The 17,914-nt window shown below is 33.4% G+C and overlaps 1 protein-coding gene across 1 annotated transcript in view; it reads right to left on the reverse strand.

The window, feature by feature from the left end:
* The window catches only part of LOC129231581 (brain tumor protein-like), a 124,103-nt gene that overhangs the window by 55,011 nt on the left and 51,178 nt on the right, over nt 1-17,914 (reverse strand). The window contains 1 exon segment of the mRNA XM_054865939.1: nt 2,980-3,183. The gene's annotated coding sequence lies outside the window, so the exon portion shown is untranslated.

A 17,914-nucleotide genomic window follows, 5' to 3' on the forward strand; every position in this document is an offset into this window, starting at 1 on the left:
ACGAAAAGAAGATGCAAGGTGACAAACTTGAGCTACAGGGCATTAAAAACAGGCTATTCTTCATGTGAACTATTTTGATAGCCACTTTGAATGCCAATATCTTTTAGAAAATCAATATTTACGCTCTGCAATATAACCCATTAAAAACATGCATATCGACAATAGAATTACGAAGTTTGAGCACTTGAATAATTTTTGTTCAGAATTTATGACATTCTAAAATCCAGAAAAAAAGTTTCTCTGCTGCGTTTTGTCAAGACTTTGTAAACTTGCTACATAAAAGTTAATAAACTCAAATTCACAAAAATACTAGAACGTATTGACAACCAAAAGTACTTTAAGCTCATAAAATTTCGGGCTTCCAGTGTTATTAAATGTCCCGTAATCTGAGATTGAACATGGCAATTCGTTATGACAGACATTATTTCAAGCTCGTTTTTTTATCCTTATTCGAAAGAACACCATCGAAGAAAAAACTTATGAAAGGAAAAAATGTGTTCTTTCTAATGGTATAAACGAAAAGAATATGCAAGGTGACAAACTTGAGCTATAGCACTTTGAAAATAGGCTATTTTTCACTTGAACAGTTTTGATAGCCACTTTGAATCACAATATCTTTTTGAAAATGGGTATTTAAGCTCTGTAACTGTAATCTGTTAAAAACAAGCATTTTTAAAATGGAATCACGCAGTACAAGCTTTTGAATTATTTTTGTTCAGATTTTATGACAACCTAAAATCCAGGAAAAAAAATTCCCATCGCGCTTTTTCACAAGTTCACGCGCATGCGTCACAAAATCTAACGAGTTCAAATTCACAAAAATACTTGAATATACTTCCGGTCAAACATACTTTAAGCGCCTTAAATTTCAGGCTTCCAGTGTAATACAATTTCCTGTAAACTTGGTGTAAACTTGGCAATTTGGCACAAAAAGTTAATCTGCCATCTTGGATCACATTTTTCAGAGATCCTAGATTATCAGGATTTGGATCCAGGAGGCTGAAAATTTGCATAGATTAGTTTCAAAGGCATCTCTACGCCTCTATAAAGTTTCATCCAAATCAGAGATGGTCGAGTGGAGACCCCTAGGTCACTTGACATGGAATGACTCAATTATTATGTTCATAAAGTGTTTTTCTTGCACCGGCAGTGACATCATACTTTGTTTTTCGTATTTTTCTCGTAAACTATGGATCATACAGGAACAATAGAGGCACCATTGCTTGCACACTGTTTCAGGATAGGAGTTAATTTTATAGGAATTTATGTTTTGTAGGAACTAGTTGATCGACTTTGAGCAACAAGCTAGGGGTCCGGAACTGAACACCATCTTCTTTCTTACGCTACTGATAAAATGAAATAAAAGCATTTTTCAATTTTACCACATGAATTCTAAAAAAATTTTAAACTACAGTGGACTCACGCTACAACGTGATTCGCTAAATAGCAAGTTTTTATCGAGTAACGAATTTTAGAGCTAACCTAGACCGAGTTTTAAAATGGTACGAAAAATAAATAGTTTCTGACCACTAAAGAAAGATTTTCGATATGCTTGAACAACTAAAAAGTGTGTCAAATATAATTAATGTATCTAATGTACTATTGTAGTGCTGCATTTTATAATTGCTACATACCATATGTACCATTACTGTTTCATTTTATACCATTCTCCCTCATTGATTTTGTACATCCTAACCGAATTTTTATTCAAAAACACAGCTTTTTAAAAATACAGTAAATATCAGTTCTCTATGTTTAAATTTGGTAATAGGAAGATAAAAAAATGTTCACAACAAAACATGCTCAAGGTGGTTTCAAATGTCTAAAATAATTAATATGTTCATCAAAAATCATATAGATACCCTTTTCCACAACACAAAATTTCAACCTATGTGAGAGGTCTCGGAACACGTCCCTTGCATAAGTTGAGATTTGAATGCATATGCTAATGACGACATTGATATCGAAAGCTTTTTGCTCAGCTGGCAAAGTTTGCATGAAAGGGAAAAAATTCCGTTATCATACATTTCTATAACAATGTAATATTTGTAGTTAGTCGGCCTATATATATATAGGCAGTTCAATATCATCCTCTTCTATAACATTTACAGTAGCTTCCATATTAGGAAGATATTGGCAAAATAATCTCATTGACACCTAAAGTGTTTACCTGTGTGACATTCTCTACTGCGAGAAAACACAAACGTGGTACCAGTTGGCAGTTATCGCTTATTCTTTTCTTTCTAAGCCGTGCTCTATTCAAGACGAATATTGGGGAAATGTGAAAGCTTTGATGCCAAACAAACTAATGGCATCAAACCGAATGTATGGCGTCAAAATATGTCTGATGTCAGTTCGAATTTTTCAGTCTTACGAATTTGACTGATGTAAGTTTTACTCGAGTAAGATTTGCACCAGTCAGATTGTTTGAAACCTCGTTTTTTTTTTTTTTTTTGAAACTTTATTTAAAAGTAGTTTTTAGAAATCGCTACGAACTACTTTTTTTTGTAGCAAACTACTCACTACTCCACTTTTTTAAAAAAAGTAGTGTGCTACACTACAAACTACTCAAAAATGTAGCTACTACAGTAGCGTCGCAACTTGTAGCGTGCTACTTCCAACCACTGAGCTATGGTATAAAAATTTGGTATAAGTTAAACACGAATCACTCATAATAAATATTGTATAGTTAATTTGTGGAGGCATCCTTTCAAAGGATACTAAAAAGGATCAAATACCACTGCCGTGAAAAAGACATTGCCTTGCCCGAGTGAGGTCCACTGACCACATAAAACAAAATGGATTACGTGAGTCACTATTTTCTAATGATAAAGCAAACACAATAACACCAAGTAAAACGTAAAGTAAAATCAGTAAGCAATCTTCATAGCTCAAAACTAAAAAGATAGTTAGCATTTAAAAATTAAGCTGTTGGGACAGAAAATACTCATCATTTCAAAACTGTAATGACCTTATTACCTTTAGTGTTTTGCGATGGTTTTACACAGTGATAATATCGACTTTTCCAAATCATGATCAACATAACTGTTTGGGCATTCTTGATGATGCTGGTCTCTCGTCAATGCAATTAAAAGATTACTTCAAAAGAAATATCACAATCAATCTGAAACGTGATGCTCCCATGAGTTCGAACAATAAAAACCTCAATGTCTTGATTATATCCTGCAAAGAGAATAAATATAATTACAAAATGCAATTAAATTGCAATAAATGTAATATAAATTTATAAATTCAAACAGATAAGTTATTTAGTAGAACTCTTTGTACTAAAGTGTCATTCATAGCTATTAATAAAAATATACAATTAAATGAACATAATTCAAGTAAGGCTGGATAAAAACCAATGGACATCAATATCCCCCCCCCCCCCTCATTATGCTCAACAATGGAATGTCTACAAAAATAAAAATTAATTTATCAACCATTAAAATAAAGCAGAACATAAGTTAATCTAAGATAGCATGTACCAGAATAATTAATAAAATTAAATATGCTATTTTTTCCCCCTTTCAAGTTTCATCTACCAATCATATTAATATGAAATTGGATCTGAACCCTATAGCAGGGTCGCCACTCAATTCCAGGGAATAAATTCCCTGTTTCACCTGCATGAATATGCAGCATTACAAGAGCAGAACATGAGTATCTTGATAGTTTCCTCGCAGGGGAAAAAATAAAAAAAAATATTGGAAAGTAAAGAATTGATTATAATTGAAATAGCATGGTGACTGGATTTATTTAACGTTTTATTTTTTTTAAAAATTATCTTTACCATTTATTACTTAAACCTAAAAAGATAGAAAATGCAAAGCAGAACAATAAATACTGATCATTAATATCATGCTCCCCAAATTAAATTAGCATAAAATTCAAGAAACATGTACAATAAAACAGTAAATAATCTTTGCTTTTATGATTATAATATTTACTTAAACAAAGAAGAAAAAGTCATAAAGGTAAAATTATCATTTTTTATTTTATTTCATTTAAGATTTTTTTTAAATTACTTATTTTTAAAGTACACTGGTCTCAAAATGTTAAAGATACAATCGGTATTTTGCGTCTAATTTGCAAATGAATGAATGTAGAAACAAAAAATTTGGAGGATATATGCATTAAATAGTTTTTTATTGAATGTGTCATAGAAATTTGTGTAAGTGTATTGCAAAAACAATTTATAACTAAATCAGCGACCTTTGCCGAAAAGTCCATTTTTGGAGAAAACAGCACATCACAATTATGTAGTAAAATGTCATAGAAACAATACAAAAGGGGTTCTAATAAGGAATGTGTCCCCCCATAACTTGAATGTATTGGTGGCAACGATTTTCCATGCTGTTCATTAAGTTGTTGGAAACCGGAATAAGAAGTAAAGTTCAGACACAGAGTAAGCCTTGTTCCAGCCTATGCAACGACCTTGGAAGAGGATTTAAAGCAGTAACCTGTCTGCCAAGATAGTTTCAAAGATGTTCTATCGGATTCAGGTCTGGAGAAAGAGCTGGCCATTGCATTCTTTCCAAACCGTGATCCTCAAGATACTCAACAATCTGAGCTCGGTGAGGTCGTGCATTATAATCCATTAAAATGAAATTCATTACCAATAGCACCAGCATATAGGCCGACATATGGATCAAGGATCTCATCCCGATATCTCAAGACCAGTCAGAGTTCCTCCATGGAACACACATAGGTCAGTGTGACCACCGAGCGAGATCCCTGCCCAAACCATGTGTGTGTGTGATTTCACCACCCCTATAACTGTGTCTTTCAACAGTGTTGGATTGATGATACTTAGTGTGCTGATCCCTCCAGATCAGTAGAAGCCCTGAATCAGACTGCAATATAAATTTGAACTCTTCTGTGAACAGCACAGAAGGTTCGAAAAACATGTTGTACCTTAACTTTTTGAGGCCAGTGTATGTTTGGGCATTGATTTGTGCAACTTAAATTTTGAAAAATAATATAAATAAATAAATTCCGGGCACTTTCTCAGTTTTTAAAGAAATTTTCAAAATTCTCTGGATTTTCTGATTTTTTTTAATTTAAATTCTTGAAATCCTTGCATTTTTCCTGTTTCTTCAGGTTTCCCTATGGCGTGGCAACTCATGTATAGAAAATGTACAGTCATTGAGGAAATTATTTTGTTATTATCGGTTCCATTTCAGTTAAATTACTATGCGTGTAATTCAATTCCACAAACAGTAAAGGTCTCAAACCATAGAAAAAACTAAATTTCTTGTAAAACAAAATCATCTAGGAAAAGAACACAATAATATATTAAAACTATTAATTTTTTAACTATGCATATTTTTATTAAATTCCACCTGTTTGGGGAAAGTAAACTAAATATATAAAACAAAATTATAGCATTCAATAAGGAGTTACTGAAAATAAATACAAAAATTCAAAGTGATTGGTTGCTAAGTGAGAAATGCATATGAATTAAAGAATATAATTCAGTTTAGGTTACAAGTAAAGCATATCTAGTTTCAAAAACGTTTAGGAAGAGAAATAAAACTATGCATGTTTAGATCAAAAGAAATAGCACATAATCTTACCAGTACATATTACTAGTTATTCCATATTTAATCATATCAGAAAAATCAAATAATTTCTTTTATCAGTAACTAGCTGCACACACACAATGATACCTGTTCTAAGAATTCAAAAGCAATACCTTCAATTAATGAAAAGAATTCTGCGGCTTCCTTTCTCCAAACTGCATGCACACACATTTTAACTTCAGAAGCAAGAGTACTGCCTTTGTAATGAGAATACATTACTTTGAAGTCAAGCACTTTCTTGCAATCAACTCCAATTAAGGTCCACACACCAATAAGGGACGTATCGCCGCAGGCTTACCAGTTTCTGTCCCTACTAACTGCAATAAAATTTGCAGTGCCATCAATGATCGTCTCACAAGCCGTGGCTTTTCTCATAGAGGAATTTGTGAGCATCTCACTCGCATCTACAATCTCTACATTTATTTTGTTGAAAGCCTTTTGAGACCCTGGCTGGGACAAACAACATTGAACAAAATGTCTCGAGCAAAATAAACTTTGGCCTACATATTGCATGGCCAACGAAGATTCTAATGACTTCTGGAATGCTTTTCTTTTCTCCTATCATTTTTACAGGAATTCAGCTTTTTCTGTACTTTACATTTTGTACATACAAGGAGGAATGTTGATGACAATCCTATTGTTTATTTTTCACTAATTGTGATATAGCATTTCAGAGAAACAAATACATTTTTCTATTTGCCTAAAAAGTTATGACAAAGGCACATCAAGTAATATGTAGACATGGAAAGGACAAAACACATTTTCCAACAAGTTTGAAAATCAAACGTCATCTGTACTCGCAGGGCCATCACTAAGTGAAAAAACTGGAGGGGGGTACGTATTTGGCGGCCCCTGAAATGTTTCAAACGCATGTTCCAATATGCAGAGAGAAAGGGAAAAGATTTAGCTTCAGGTTTAACAGAGATAGTCATATTATTAGACCTTCACTTTAGTACTAGCAATATAACTTTGATTGTGAGGATAATATTCAGTCAGAAATAGGGGCTGTCGGAGGGCTACCTCCTGACATTTTTCCGAAATTGAAGATATAAAAACGTAGTTTTAGACTAAATTTTAAGTTAAGGAGAAAGGGGAGAGGAGGTCCAGGATAGCTTCTCCCAATAATTTTTCCAAATTTAAGTTCCCAAAACACAATTGTAAGTTATATTTGATTATGTTCATGATAGGGGGATCGGTGGCTCTCCTCCGGGAATTTTTCAAGAATGCTTTTTGAAAAACAAGTTCAGATGATCTATGGTGACGTTAGGGGAGGAAGAGACTCAGGGTCATTAGGGTGGAGCTTATTTGCACTGAAAAAATAAAGTTTTAATTTTTGTAGGTCTTACCCTCTTAATTTTTTCCTTTTGATGAAAAACCACTAAATATGAAGTTTGAATGAAAAATTTTGATATTTAGAGGTAGCTCAATGAACTTGAAGTTTGTTACACAGAGAAAATTTCGACAAAAAGTGATAGTTACCATTTATTTATATTGCACTTGTAAATCAATTGAGACATGAAAGAAGGTGGTTTCTGGGTTATAAAATGCACCTGGCATTGTTCTGGAAACAAGTTATTGTTTTGAAACAGTCCCAGATAAAGTCTTTTTCCTGCTGTCAGGGTATATTCTGTGGTGTTCCTCGATGACTTGCATCTGAGACACATGCACCCGAGTTACTGCCAGTGTTTGAACTGGTTGTGTCAAAACACATAGCACGTATATTGTTTGATATTCCCCAGCTTTCAATAGCTTTAAATACTGCTGTAGCTTGTGCCTCACCTGTCCCAGATGGAAGCTTGGGGTGAATTCCTTTCCCAGTTACTAGTACAGGCAGGCGATCCACTTTATCTTTTGCAACTAAATCAGGAATTAATTTGCTGTCCCAATGGATAACCAGAGGGACGTTAGGTTGAAACTTAGCCTTTATGTCTGCATATTTTTGAGCTCTTTCCTTCCTTCTTTGACGGCGAATTGAGTCCTTATTTAAAGAAAATTCATCGATATTGAATCTTAAGCCTTTTGCAGTTTCTGCTATGACATAGAAAGCCTTTCGGTCTGACACTTTTGTTCTGTCCAAAGCTGCAGCAATTTGGGGAGTAACTATAGTTTTTCTCCCTCCCTTCCTTCCTTTTCTGTCTTTTTGATGCTTGTTCTGTGATATCCATTTTCTTACCTTCTTCCGTTGAGCTTAAGTTGCTATCAGTTTCAGTATCAGTAAATGATTCAAGTTCCACCATAGAATTTTTTATTCTTTAATTTTCTGTTGCCGTATTCGGGCATTTGCTTTTGTTTCTCGTTCAAGAGCTTTTTTCACTCTTATATCAAGTTTTTTATCAACTCCTAACATTGATCCACAACTACCTTTCTTCCTTTGTGCTATTAAAAAGTCCTTGTCTTCTTGTAAGACTGCTTTACCGGTTAAAACATCAGCATGAGCAACATCAAAAAGATCTTCTAGTTTAGAGAGAAAAGTTGATTCCTTAGCTTGCTGTGTTGATGAACATCGAGCTTTATTTTTCTTCAAAAGCTGCCACTCTTTATGCAACTTTTCAAGCTTCATTTGACAATTTTGGTTGTCTTGCATAGGAATTCTAGCTTTTTGCCAAAACTTGGCAATTTCTGTGATGGTCAGAGTTGAAGCTTGTCTTACGGTTTTCTTCAATTCAAGATGATGATGCAAAAAATGTCCCAGAGCCATACGCAAGGATGGCAGTTTTCCACCTTTTAATTCTGGAACAGACCCACCAAGAAGATACAAGTCACTTTGAGATCTCGTGGCTTTTGCAGTCATTTTGCTTTCAAAACTGAAGCAAAAAATAAAATACTGAAAATAAACTAAGTGCTAAAATAACCAAATGTGTTTTGTGCAGCTAAACATGTCACATCCTAAAACAAAATGGCTAAATCAGAGCTAGCATGGCTTTTAAGTATTTGTGGTCTGCCTAGTGGTGCTATCTAGTAAGTTATATGTGAAGTTAAAATAAGTCCAAGGTATATTTATAAAATAATGGAAAAGTAAGCAATCTTTGCTTTTCGAAAAAAAAAAAAAAGATCCCGCAATGTTAAAATTTTTACAGTTGTTGAGCTACCTCTAAATAATCTTTAAATGTGCTAATATTTGTCTTGAATTTTTTTTTCATACAAAGGAACAAAATGAGAGGGTAAGAGGTTAATATTTTCATAGTTGAAAAATAAGCTCCACCCTAAGGGTCATCCCTCAATAATTTATAAAATTTCAAATTCCAAGCATGCAATTGGGACAGGTAAAGGGGGGTTGAGGGTTTTTGAAAATTGTAGTTTGAAAAAGGCAGTTTTACACGATCTATGGTGGTATTAAGGAAAAGAGAGATGCTGGGCCATCCCCCCGAAATTTTCTGAAATTGAAGCCTTAAAAACGTGGTTGTAGGCTTTTTTGTTAAAATTTAGTGCACCGCCAGTTTCTTAAAATTAAAGATCGGAAAATGTAATATAAGCTAACCTTCAACAAAAAGGGGGGCTCGCGCACAGAGATGTTTCATAATTGAAGCACTAAGAGCAAGATTTAAGACTTTTTCAATGATGTTGGCGAGCGAGAGAGAGGGGCATTCTCTCGAAAAATTTCAATCTGTTGAAAACGCAGTTTTAGAAGATTTTTGGTAATGTTAATGGTTGGGGAGATTCAGAGTCCTCCCCTGGCAAATTTTCAAAATTGAAATTCAATTAACACAATCGTAGGCAATTTTCAATCTTGTTAGAGGGGTTTGCAGTTTGAGAGATCTCCAATGAAACATTCTCTGAATTGAAGCCTTAACAATGAAATTTTTGAGGATCTTCCACAATATTAAGAGTAAGACAGGTTCGGGAAACCTCAGGGAGTTTTTTACTTCCTTTTACAAAAAAGGAAGTATTGCATTCGCGAAAAATTTTCACTCAAAAATCGGCCTTAATTTCCATTTTGCTCACCCCCGAATGAATGTTGAGTTTATTTTTCAACCCGACCACACATGGATATATGCCCAGGAACGTACAGACACCCGAAATATCCATTTTGACGATCCCCGAGTTAATTACAACAATTTTTCTCGTGACGTCTGTATGTATGCTGCATAACTCAAGAACGGAATGTCCTAGAAAGTTGAAATTTGGTACTTAGACTCCTAGTGGGGTCTAGTTGTGCACCTTCCTTTTTGGTTGCATTCGGATGCTCCAAAGGGGGGTCTTTTGCCCCTTTTTGGAGGGAAATCATTGTTAATTTCTATGTAAACTCAAGTGGTGTTATAATTTGGCGGACATTTGGCGATATATCGCCAGTTTTTTTGGTCGCCAAATTGGCGATAAATTTGGCAAATTTTTTTTTATCTGGTTTCAATTTGGCCAATGTTGGTGATATTTAGAGAGTAAACAATTGAATCACATTAAAACTGCCAATAATGAGAAAATGACATTTAAATTGGAGTAAAAGGAAGTCATGTGATGCACACATTAGCTCGTTTAAATTCAAGTCCAAAAGACGAAATTTATTTGACCTTGAATGATGATTAATGATTAATTGAGAGGGCATTTATCAGGGGTTGAGTTGAGAGCACTCATGGTTTTTCAAAAAAACAGTCCTTTAAACTCATGTGTATGCCATCTTTAATGACGTTAGGACAAGAGATGAGGTTTGAGAAAGTTTCATGAAAGAAAGGTTTGGAGTTCCCCACACTTCACTCAGTTTGGCTTTGTCCCTATCTTCATTTTAAATTTTAATTAGTGATAAACATATTGTAGCAATACTTTTCTTCCAATTTTCCTTCGCCACACACACTTATTTGCTTGGATTTTTCACAGTAAAATTTTCAATTTCCAGCCTAATATTTTTGTTTTCTTGAAATACAAGCGTCTGCGGCCCCTAAAAAAGAACTTTTAACATTTTGAAGGGATGTGGTAATTTTCTGCATTCCTTAGGTATTCATTTCTCTTCAGTTTATTTTAAATCCTGCACCTCTTGATCAAACTTTGATTTACTTACGATTTTTACGTTCAAACAATTTGCACTTCTGGTGTAAGTATTCATTGCAATGCTTTGAATCTCTCTTTGCATTTAACTGGGTTTTTTTTTTTCTCTATTTCAAATATATTTCGGTGACCCATGCCTTTTTCTCCACATAGCAATGGTTTTCAGGACAATATGAAATAATCCTATTTATATATATATATATATATATATATATATATATATATATATATATATATATATATATATATATATATATATATATATTTAACTGAAGAACCATGAAGAATCACATACCCACTCTGCGGCCTAATAAAGAGTGTACTGAATACGATTTTTTTTTTTTTTTTTTTTGGCGTCAAAAATTTTTTGAAGCGTTCTTTTCCGCGGCCCTTTTTTAGATAATCTTAATAAAAGAGAATCATGGATGCTCCTAGATTGTATTTTAAGATTACATTTTCCATTGAAATTTTACAGAAAAAATACTTTTTGTCACTATTATTTCAATTGTTCGTTTATATAATTACTATTTTTTTTTTTTTTATAACAACGAAGAGTTTCCTTTTTCTTCATTAGTTGCACCACTAAAATGAAATTGCGGCCGCATTTCTGAAAAACTGGGGGTTGTAGTACTCGTAGCACTCCCCCCCCCCCCCGGCAACGGCCCTGTTCACTTTGTAATTTTTTTTGAAGATGCACTTTCGTCTGGTGAAATTCGCACAAAAAACTAGAGCCACCTTTAGATTCGGATTTTTTCAGGTATTTATTTCCCTGAAATCTTTCTTCCTTGGTCTTTTGCCCGAGGATCGTTTTCTCTAAACAAATATGCTCTTTTAAAGCCGCAATGTAAACAATCTGAGTTTCGTTGTTTCTCTGCTACTCAATTTTATTATTATTATTTATTTATATCGAAGCTAATGCTTCACATACATCGAGGACTGCGTACAATGCGCCTTGCCTCCGGACATACACAGGAAGGATTTGCATCACAAGCGAAAGAAAACAACACTCAGGGCGCCGTCTGCAATCGAACCCGCAACCTCCGACTTAGAAGACAAAGCTTCTACCACAGCGCCACTTTATTAATCGATTAAGAAAAACCGAATCCTAACAAACCAAGGTTAAAATTTGTTTTAAAAAAGGCAAGAATATCACTAAAAACAATTAGAAAATAATGATTCCTAGGAACAGACAAGTAGTTTTTGTTTCTATCCTACTTACAACGCCATCTATAGTTATTTTCCGTTCCCAATACTATTTTCGCAAGATTTTCTTCGCATAGAAGATATGATGAAACAAAGAAATGAACAAGATGTAACATAACAAAGGTATAACATTACAGATTATGAAAGAGCATTTTATTTGAATAGAAAGTGCTTTCCAATACTTTAAAGATGTCGGGCATTCAGTATTATTCGGCTTATGGGGTTATCTATATTTGTGTTATATGTATTGGTAACAGCGCGTGTGTTATTATTATTCAGTAAAGAACTAAATGGTTCTCGACCGAGTGTTTTTTATTATTTTTTTTTAAAAACACATAACATGGCTCAAATTGAAACGAAGACATTTTGTTTTACAATAAAATGTGGAAAACAGTTTCGAATGGATCCGTAGCAGAAAACGCTAGTCTTGCAGAAAATACGTGTGTCGTTAAAGGTTTACTTTTGTTAAAGGTTTACCTTTGTTCGGTTCTGTATGAAATGATAATAAATGATGCTCCTTTGTGATTACGTAGTGCAATTTAGGCTTTTCGTAGTTTTAAAATCGTTCCGTTAAATACAAGACGTTTCGTTAATTTAGATTAAACTTAACTTTTAGTTCGTCGAAATTGGATATTTCAAACCTTTCGTGTTTTAAGGTCTTAAAACAAAATAAACGTCTTAAATTGAAGACCAGAACTTTTATAAATGGAAATGTTTAACAGTCCCTTCGATTTTTTACCACATTCGTTTTATATAATGTGTTGAAGCTAGAATTCGTTTCTCAAGTCTCTTGAATTAGCGAACCTCTCCCTCCCCCTCTCTAAAGTAAGAAAATCATTTTCTTTCACAAAAATGCCACATATCCTTTAACCTAAAATCCAAACGTATTCCGTGTTGTAATAAAAGTTCTTATTAAAAGCAACGACAACCGTATCTCAAAGCCCCAGATTCCACTAACGGAAAAGAAATTAAATATAAACAACGTATTAAGAGCAATAATCTGAGAGAGAGTCACGCCAGTGATTCATGCCATCTTAGATTTTTTTTTAATTACTAAATGTTACTCATCCTATTTAAAAAAACCAAATCCAGAATTTTTCGTTCTAAAGTTGGGTTGTTCAGTTTCTACAGACCCCTAAGGGCTTGTGTGCGGTATTAAAAATTAAGCGAATTTTTGAGAAATAAAAGTTCAATGTGCCATGATTCTTTCCGAAAACACTTTACCTCCATTTTTTTTTCTTTTGTGTATGAAATATAGAAGGGTCTAACTTAATGTAATAAACGATGAATTTGCGGAAACTAGTAACCCCAAGATCAATGAAAGTCACAAAAAAGTGGCATTTTTCAGGTCTAAAAACAGCTTGCCCCTTTCAGTTGCCACCAGAGCTGTGGAGTCGGAGTTGGACTGATTTTGAGGTAAAGGAGTCGGGTTTCTTTTTTTCTTTAATTTTCACTGACTCTCCTTGCATTAAAAAAAAAAAACTACCAATTAATTTGATTACATGTATAAAGGCCCAATAATAACAAAATAACTGTCATTGGCAACCAACCTGCTTGCTTGTTTATCGAACTCTCTGTAATAGATTTTCTACGCCACCACCTAGTTTGCTTGTTTTTTCACTAATAACTGTCAGCAAACGGATTTGTTGCTTAATATTTTCTAAGTAATCACTTTCAAATAAAAATATTAATATATTTTTTACCTCGATCTCAGCTATAAAATAGTAAAAGGAATGTATGTATCGCTTGAGCAAGGACAAGGTGAGAAACTTCTGAGGATTCTTGATAAATTCAAAGTGTTGGTACGAAAGCGCAAATCCAAAAGATCCGATAAAATATAAATGTTTTTTTTTAAATATAAAGACTTTATCGAAGAAAGCTTGTTTGTCACTAGAAAGAGCAAAATAAAATCAGTACATGATTTATTGGTTACAACACTCAATAATTGTAGTTAATCTTAAAATCTTCATAAAGGTTAATTCTAAATCTGTCAAAAAATTAAAATTAAAATTTGAGCCAAGAAATGTAGGTATAGTAAAAGCTATTCGTACAAAGCAGTATTCCTTCTCATTTTGTGTAAAATTTGCTCCAGACGTACATATACCCGAACTCTCCCCACAATATAGTGCAATATTTTTGTTGAAATTTTCAAGATGAAATTTAAGGTTTATTATTCGGGAAATTTTTCAGAGTTAAAGTATCAATTTTTAAAAGTTCTGAAATTAAGTTGAGGTGTTATCCACCCACTAGGAGGAGGGGGCCGCCTCCTCTCAAAAAAGTTTTTTGACTTAGCAAAGAAGTCCCCCCCCCCCCGAGTTACAACTTTCAAAAATTGAAAGCACAGGATTTGATCAACATTTGTTAAAAATTAAAGAGGAGCAAATTAATCCTTTTCAGATTTTAAAAAAAAAATGGGATTTTTAAGTAATCTCACTTTAGAAATCGCAACTATTGGATAATTTGACGCGAAATTTTCATAAAAAGGAATTAATATTTCAATCTCTGTTTACTGGTTTTTCCCCCTTCCCATGAGGGTGGGGGATTTGAAAAACAAAATAAATAAGTAAATAACTAAGCCGGAGGTTTTAAAATCCAGGAGTCGGGGTCAGCCATTTTTCTTCCGACTTCGCAGCCCTGCTTGCTACGACATAAGTAGTGTCGTTTGAAAGGCAAGTAAAAGCCCTTTAAAAAAAATGTAATATTTTTTGTGGCAGGTTCAATGTGCTTTCAGTTACATTAGCCGAAATGTGGAAAATGTCATATTTTACCGATATTCGAATTGTCCTAACCTATTGCGTGAACAACATATTGAAATATTTTTTTTGCCATTATTGCACTCTATTATGTGTCTTACCTTAACAGTAAAATCCATTGAGGCGAAACGCTTTAAAAAAATTTAACTTCGCCTATTTCTGTAGTCTGGGCTTTTTGATACTACTTGCTCGACTTAATGTTACGCTAATCATAAAGTTTGCAATATAAAGTGGTATTTTACTTCTCTGTAACAAATATATGATAATTTTAATATTAATATAGTTTTACATATGGCATTACTAACATCAAGTGAGACTGGGGACAGTTGATCCCCTTTTTTGTTGGAGCTTATAACTTTTGTTTGATTCAATAAGCATCTAACGTTACATATTTAGAACAATGACAGACTTTTCCCCGTCAAAATGTTATGCCGTTTTTTAAATTTATATATCAGAATAAAGTATTTTTAAGAAAAGCCAAAACTTGTTAAAATAATCATATCTTCTTTGTACAAGGACAATTGATCCCAGTCGGCATGAGACTTGATCCTGGGGGCAAAAGAGTCCTTTTATGTGTTTTAAAAATATTTATTATTGCGGCATGGTTAATATTAATTAATTTAAAAAAGAAAACTAAGTTGATCATGTCAAATTAAACTGAAACAAAACGAAAACAATAGCTGATTTTACAAACAGAACTATCTAATATGAAACAACTAGCATTGCTAAAGAAACTAATACTTTTTCCATCAATCTTGATTAAGTATATAGCAAAAATTAAGAAAAAAAAAATGCTCTAACCAAGCTGGTTACTTCTACTACTAAGCTTATTACTGCCGTCGGCATGTAAGGAGCAGTAACTGCAAATTTTTCCTTTTTGTTTTGTTTTTTTGCATTTGTCTTTTATTTTACGTCAGCTATATATTGTGCATGCTTTCTCATTTCGTCTCCGCTGAAAAAACGTTGTCATCATTGAATCCAAAACGTGTTTCTTCAAATATCCCGAAAACTCATTTCTGCAGATACTACCATTTACCTGCCTACGGCAGATCAGACACTTGATCTTCCAAAATAATTCTTGGAATTCATATTTGAAAATTAATATTCATTTGAACCAGCTGATTTTTCAGCTGATTGTTGGGGTCAATTTTAAAATATTTTTTATAGTTTACGACGTTAAAACACTAATTTTGCTTGTCACTAATAGTATATACGTTAAAGTTTAAATATTTTATTATTTATTTTTTAGTTTCCAATATCCTTTAGCAATTATTTTCTATTACAGAGCTGATTTTGTTTTTTAATATGTTTTGTTAGTTTATTGTCTATTGTTTTCGTTTTATTCTTGTTTTTAATTTGACACGATACATTTTATTTATTTATTTATTTATTTTTTTTTTTTTTGTCAGTTAATAATAATTATGTTACAAGAAAAAATGTTTGACTTGCATTTAAAACACATAAGGACTTTTTTGCCTCCAGGATCAAGTCTTATGAGATACTGGGATCAAGTCTCCTTGTACAAAGAAGACTTGATTATTTTTACCAAGTTTTGGCTTTTCTAAAAAAATTTTTATTCCTTTCCATGAATTTTTAATACGGCATAGCATTTTGACGGGTAAAAGACAGTTCTAAATATGTAACGTTAGATGCTTCATTGAGTCAAACAAAAGTTATAAGCTCCAACAAAAAAGGAGATCAACTGTCCCCAGTCTCACTTAAATGTTAATACCATACGTAAAATTAATTAAATATCAAAATTATCATACATGTGCCACAGAGCTTTAAAATACCACTTTATATTGTAAACTGTTAGCATAACAGCAAGTCGGGCAAGTAGTATCAAAAGGCCCAGACTACAGAAATAGGCTAACTTAAAAAAAAAAAGAGTTGAAGCATTCCGCTTGAATGGATTTTGCTGTTACGGCAAGACACATAATAGAGTATAATAATGGTAAAAAAGTTATTTCAATATGTTGTTCACGCAAGAGGTTATGACAGTTTGAATATCGGTAAAATATGACATTTTCTACATTGCGGTCTAATGTAACTGAAAGCACATTGAACTTGCCACTTTTTTTTTTTTTTTTTCCTTTCAAACGACACTACTTATACCGTGGTAACTGAAAAGTGTTTTTAGACGTCAAAAATGCTTAAAAACATCGAAAATTAAGTTAGACCTATATTTCATACACAAAAAAATTTGAAAGGAAACTGTTTTCGGAAAGAATTGTGGCCCATAGCAATTTCTATGTCTTCAAAAATCCGCTTAATTTTTAATACCGCACACAAGCCTTTAGAGGTTCGGAGAAACTGAACAACCCAACTTTAGAACAATAAGTTCTGGATTTGGTCTTTTAAAAAGATGAATAACAGTTGGTAATTTTTTTTTGAAAAAGTATTTTGAAAAAGACGGCATTAATCGCCTAATAATGCTAGGCGAGACAGTTTCTCAGATTTTTCCTCTTAAACATTTTAAACGAAAACAATTAAGTGAAATTCCTGCTCCTCCTTGTCCCAGGTAGAATAAGGCATTAAATTACGCCTTACAATTAAACCACGATGAAAACATCCCCTCCCCTCCCGTAGAAAAAATAATTTTAAATGCGCATTACTATTTAAAATGAAACTTGAAAATGGAAACTATGCAACCCCCCTCCCCCCCCCCAAAAAAAAAAGATTGAAGTACACATTGCAAAACGAAAAAAAGGGTTTGTAACAAAAAATTAAATCATAATTGAATGTAATTTAAAATGTGCGAATTGATTACCCATATTAACTGTATTAAAACGGCTGTAAAACCTCAAGATAAAAAGAAAGAAATAAAATGGAAAAGATCACCATAAAAATTACGGCAAAAAGCAATAAATGTTGCAAAAACAAAAGAAGTCGTCGCAGTAATACGCGACATATTGGAAATCTTGTCGAAGGAGCGTTCGCAAAGTCGTGCGTGAACCATGGCCGGATCCAGGGAGGATGCCATGCCCCCTCGCCCCGAGAAAATTTCAAGAATAGCCAAAATCCCCTTTTTTTGAGCAAAAATGCAAAAAAAAAATTCCCTTATAACAGGGGCGCACCCCCTCAATATCGCGCAGACCCTCCCCCAAAAATGAAAAAATATCCCTTTAAACACCCCCCCCCCCTAGGTGGGCACCCCTGCTCATAATACATACAAAGTCTAAGAATAAGGAAAACAGTGATAGGGGGGATATGGCCACCCTACGAAAGTTTTAAAAATAGTTATAAACCTTTTTTAGAGCCATAAAACCACGCTGAAGAAGTTTCAAGTTTACTTTTCTAAACCTTCTTTCCTGGCTTAAATTGAAAAAAAAAAAAATCATTGTAATTCATGAGAAGTCTAACAAGAATGGAAACAATGCCAGGTAGGGCATGGCC

The sequence above is a fragment of the Uloborus diversus genome, chromosome 10 (assembly GCF_026930045.1).
Source record: "Uloborus diversus isolate 005 chromosome 10, Udiv.v.3.1, whole genome shotgun sequence".
Lineage (NCBI taxonomy): Eukaryota > Metazoa > Arthropoda > Arachnida > Araneae > Uloboridae > Uloborus > Uloborus diversus.